The sequence below is a fragment of the Rhinolophus sinicus genome, chromosome 1 (genome assembly GCF_057876585.1).
Source record: "Rhinolophus sinicus isolate RSI-liver-muscle chromosome 1, RSI-T2T, whole genome shotgun sequence".
NCBI classification, from domain to species: Eukaryota; Metazoa; Chordata; class Mammalia; order Chiroptera; family Rhinolophidae; genus Rhinolophus; species Rhinolophus sinicus.
In genome coordinates this window covers 43,578,637-43,584,636 of record NC_142501.1, presented here as the reverse complement: position 1 = coordinate 43,584,636, position 6,000 = coordinate 43,578,637, and positions in this window count along the sequence as shown.

The following is a 6,000-nucleotide window of genomic DNA, read 5'->3' as shown; positions in this document are numbered from 1 at the left end:
GTGGGCTATTCCATCTACGTTTGTGTAAGTGCACTCTACAACGTTTGCACAATGACAAGTCACCTAAAGATGCACTTCTCAGAGAGTATCCCCGTCATTACATGATGCATGACTAAGATGAATAAGGTCTGAGGCTCTAAGGTATAACATGTTGACTATAGTTGATAACACTGTATTCTATAACCAAAATTTGCTAAAAGAGTAGAAGTTAAAAATTCTCAACCAAAGAAAGAAGAGAAGGAAGGAAGGAAGGAAGGAAGGAAGGAAGGAAGGAAGGAAGGAAGGAAGGAAAGGAGGGAGGGAGGAAGGAACCTCCATACTGTTTCCCATAGTGGCTGCACCAATTTACAATCTTACCAACAGTGCACAAGGGTTTCCTTTTCTTTACATACACACCGACACTTGTTATCTCAAACAGATATTCTTAAACTCTTCATGTATGGTCCCACTTTTTTATTTTTAGAGAATTCTTTCCTATCTCAATATGAAATATGTATACTTTTGTGTCTAATTTTACTTATTTTATTATCACAGTTTTAATGGTTATAAACTATACCAGCAGGAGTTACACCATAACATATTTTATCAATCCTCTATCTTTGGATATTTAGTTTTTTCCCCCACGTGTGCTATTTAAAGTATAACCTGATACACATCTCTGTGCCTGTCTTTTTCCATATTTCATATGATCAAGACCAAAATATACAAAGATTTCATTGTTCTTTATACATGGTTTCCAATATAGAAATTTTAGATAGAATGACCTTATAACTTATTGTCAAAACAGGAAACTTTTGAGAGCAAAAGGAGTCATATTAAGAATTAGGCTGAAACAAAAGGCATCTAAAATAGAGCTATGGTCACCCACTTTCATGGATCATTCTCAAATTTATAATGTGGGGGCAGCCGGTTAGCTCAGTTGGTTAGAGCAGTGCTATTAACAACAAGGTTGCCAGTTCGATCCCCACATGGGCCACTGTGAGCTGCGCCCTCCACAACTAGATTGAAACAAGTACTTGACTTGGAGCTGAGGGATCCTGGAAAAACACACTTAAATATGTAAAAGTTAAAAAATATATATGTAGTGTGAAATAACATTAACAGTCTGTAGGAAAGGTGTCTCAATTGGTGATACGTGCTATGTATTTGGTCACAGTGTGACACCCACAAAAGTGTCCCTAATTCACACTCCTTTAAACCTTCCTTAAACTTCATGCTTAGAGAAGAGTTACATGAGATACATAATGGGCAGAGGGACACAGGCATCTACAGTTTCTACTGGTTTTAGGAAAAGCAGCTATGTGCATACAGAGGAGCTGTTCTCATTTGCCATCTCTGTTAGTGAGGCCCTTCCCGTTTGGTCTCCCACCCATGTATAGCTACAAACGAGATCACTGGGGACCAAAACTGCTTGAATCTGAGCATAGCTGCTTGGGTCTTCATTGTACATTTCTGCAAATATGATCCATGTTTCGGTGCTTGTCACTTTCTAAATCTTCGTTTTTCAAACCTTATCATAAAGCAATTTGACTCTAATTACAGCCATGTAGACATTGGCATAAGCTGGCTTCAGAAAACCAACAGAGGTGGCAAGAGATGAACATAGATGACCACACTTTTAACCTCCTCTCTAGTGTGGCAGCTCAAAGAATGAGGATAAAGTTAAGAAACAATAAATGTGGCCTTTGACTAATGTAATAGCAAAGAGGCATCTCAGGATTTTAAAGCTGGATGAGATCTAGGCCCTTTATCTGTAAAATGAGGACACCAAGGTCAAGAATGTCAAGTGACCTATGTAAGGAGTACAGCTGGTGGAGGTCGAGCTGAGACAACCACCCGGGTCTGTGACTCCTATGACACTATTTGTGACACAACTCAGAACCACATTTTGTTGTTGTGAGGATGAAGGAAATAATGTTTGGCTTTTCTATTTGGGGCAAGTAAATGCAAGGTATTTATTCCCATTATAATGTTACAGAAGAGTAGTAGTTAGAAAGATGTTTCCAGACTAGCTTCTCGTTAGATAATTGACCACACAAGGCTTACAACACAAGCACATAAAGCCTATATTGAAGACACTGAAAAGAAAGAGACAAAAATAGATGGAATCAAAATGGAAATGCTCTACAAAACACAGACTGATTGCTTATTGTTTTGCTTCTTGTCCAATGGAGTTACAACTTCAGTTGGCCTCAATGGAAGGATAATGACGAGTTGATTAACTCACTTGTACATTATGTCAGAGAGACCAGAAAATTACCAAGGTAACTTGAGAAATAGAAAAATTCTAAAATTATCTTGTTTAAAGACATTATCCTTTTGAACTAAGCTTTTCAAAATACAGTCACAACTGGTGTCTCCAAGATTCGGTTTCCAGGAGACAAGCCCACTTTTCTCATCACATTAGCAAACAGACAAGCCGCGCCCAGGGCTTGCCAATCACCCCTGAAGCATGACCCTGGCAACGAGCTTGTAAAACAAAATGTTGGTATGGACAACACCAGCTCTCACCAAACTCAGAGCAAAAGGAGGGCTACTTGAAGAAAACAATTCAGTGCAGCAGTTGTGAAGGAAGACACAATGGCAGAATGAAAGAGGGAGAATTGTTTGAATTCTGGCCCAGGATCCCTTTAACTCTATGCCTCTATCAGGACTATTCGGCAAGAGGTATCCTACCCTTGTTGTATCCTCTGCAATGTTTCTTTCCCACAGCCCCACCCTAACCTGCAGATTCCTCAACCTTGGAGTCATTCTCTCTCTCCCTCTGCTCCAAGGCTCGCGGGAGGAAAAGGACCCTGGATTAAAAAGGAAGTTGGTGAAGAATAGGACTGCTCAGAGAAACATAACTTCATAAAACAATTTCATCGACTTGAGGGCAGGGATCTTTCTTTGGTTCACGTACACAAACCTAGATGGTATAGCAGCATCTGACTCATCAAATATTTATGATAAATACCTATTTGTTAAATGAATGAGCAAACTTCGGAATCCGTAAACCACGATAATGGTAGGAGATGTCTTCTACGTCATTACTGGGCTCCTTCCTGCTTCCAAAATTTTAACTAAAATTTGATCATCTTACATGATGCCCGGGAAATAATCTCTCTAATCTTCAACCTATTCTGGTCACTCTAGCCATCCTGACTGGCCAAGCTCACAGTGGTTCTCCAAGGCCTCCAGTTGGTACTTAGGCACTACCCAGCCTCAAAGGGAGCAGAGGAACCCTTAGTGGGGTCAGCAATCCCAGGCCTGAAGTGCATCAGGAGACCACCCTGATGGTCTTTGAGGCCAGGGAGCAGTGTATAGCTCCTTTTGCAAGTGGGACCAACAGGCCAGGCTCTCTTGTACAGGTTGGGGGAATCCTCTTTAATCAGGACAATTCTGTCTCTTTCTCTTCTGCTTCTCCAAGCTTAGTTCCTCACACTTAATCTTGTCTCTTGGTTTTTGACTTTGGGAAAGAAAAGCTGCGAAAAGCTCCAGGCTTCCTCTGCATTCCTCCCTGACTTCACCCAGGCACTGGCACACAGAACTCACAATTATCATGGATGGATAGAATGGAAAGGGGAAGATGAATGATGGGAAAACAAAGTCATAAATATCTCAAAATACTGTTCAGTTATATGAGCATGTGACCAGGTCCATATAATTAAGGCAACTGTGAGCTCTACAAGTTATTCCACTAGCCACAAAATCAGCCTAAAAGAAAGTAAGAACAGTCGTATTTATCCTTCTCTAAATTGGAATACAGAAAGGAAATGCAAATTTAATAACTATTTTTTGGTCGATATCCTCCAATAACTAACAGCATGAAAGAAACTAATCTCTTCTAAAAAAATGTTTGTGTTAAGATAATCACCAGCTGAAAAAGCATTAGAGACACGTCAATAAAAGGACATAGACTAGGTTTCAAGGCACTTGACTTACATAAATTTAGACTTTCAATCAAACTTAATGGCCTTTCCTTTATTGTGAGGATGATAAGCATTGATTGCACATTTTAACACATTTTAGGGGTATGATGAAGCTGGATAGTAAGAGCATTTTTCTCTTGTCCTACCTAACGCAGAAGAAACTTCCTGGAAGGAATTCTTTTGGAATGAAAGGGAAGCAATCGGCTTGCAGGTAAGGATAGGCATGGTGGGAGGATTCTTTAGGATTTATGGCATAGGTTTCAAGAATAATGGCATCAGTGAAACCATGAGAGAGGAGGAAATTATGAGGCAGGTTGATTTATTAGTTTTAATGCAAAAACAATAAAAGGCTTGAAACCAGCCTTTAGACATTATTCTTTTTATCAAGAAGTAGAAAATAGAAATATCGTGGAAATACTTCAATGAGAAGGATGGCCATCACTAAATCCCTGAAGTGAATTACAATTTCTATTCTTTGTTCCTACCCACTTCTTTTTGCATCCTATGTCACTATTTTTCTTCCAGAAGAAACCTATACCTCCAGCCTCCAAGAGCAGAGAGAACACAAGTAGGAATAATATTTCATAGTGATTATACTGATCAGAATTCCTGACTCCTTTTGCTGTGACGTTTAGCCAGCTCCTAGTTTAGTCCCAGCCAGATGGCTGCTGTAATTTAAATCTGTACTATGCCACAGGTAGAGAAATGCTTCCGAATTAAGTGGGTGTCGTGCAGGGCGGCCTGTGGGGTCTCTGCTCCCGCTCCCCATACAAGAACGCAGGATATGGTGAGGCCAAAAAGGAACACACAAGGAGCCATAGATAGGGGAGTCATACTTAGTATATTCTCGCCGGCGGCACTATACTCTCACTGGAGGCTGGATCCACACTGTCCGCAACCAGCCATCCTAACTGCAATCCGCGCTTGCCAGCCCAGCCACCATCTTCTTGCTAGCCCCCATTTTCTTCTCTCCCTCTCTTCTCTCCTAGCATAGCCACAGCAGTTATATTGTGGCCAATGGCTCACTGGTTACAGCTGACGGCCAACTAGCCACAGCTGATGGCCATGCAATCACAGTTGGCCATTTACTACCTGAGCCAGCACCTGTCTATGTGAGGCCGAGAGCCTGGAAACTACTCTCTGGGGCTCTGCCCCCACAGTGGGATTGCTTAACTTTAAAGTGTTGGGCATATCCTAGGAGATACCAGTTAAAACGCTATTAATATCTAATGTTTGTGCATTTTGAATCCTATTACAGGAATACCTCGTATTATTAGGGTTCACTTTATTGTGCTTCGCAGATAATGCGTTTTTTACAAATTGAAGGGAAGACCCTCCACCAGTAAAAACATTAGTACTCACTCAAGGCTCAGATGATAATTAGCATTTTTTAGTAATAAAGTATCTTTTAATTAAGGTATGTACATTGTTTTTTAGACATAATGCTATTGCACACTTAATAGACTATAGTATGGTGTAAATATAACTTTTATATGCACTGGTAAATCAAAAAATTCCTGTGACTTGCTTTATTGCAATATTTGCTTCATTGATGTGCTCTGGAACCCACAATATCTTCGAGATATGCCTATATATTTATAATTGTTTACATTTTGAAAACCAAATAATATAAAACAGGGATCATTTATCAAAGTGAATATTTATGTGACATTTTATTATACATGGGGTAATTGCAGAATAGATATGCCCCTAATTCAAGGTCAGCTAACCTCAAGTTATCACTTGAGATAAGCCATATTTTCTAAAATACTTTTTAACACTATTCATTTTTATAAAAATGAGAACCTTTGTGCACCTTTTCTTACCTCAAGCTCAAGTCATGGGTCGAGTCCCTCAATTCAGGATGATTCTGAGTAGAAATCCCAGCTCCAGAGCCCCCTCTGGGATCGTTTGAGGCCTCTATTGCAAATTGTTCAGTTCAATTTCTCCCTCTGCCCAACTCTGCTTCCATCACTCCATTACAGGTGTTGTTCCCAAGAGTACACCCCAATAATTCTCCTGCACACAAATCTCCAACTCCAATCTGTTTCCCAATGCACTCAGCTTTAGAGAGTTGGTACTGAAAGTG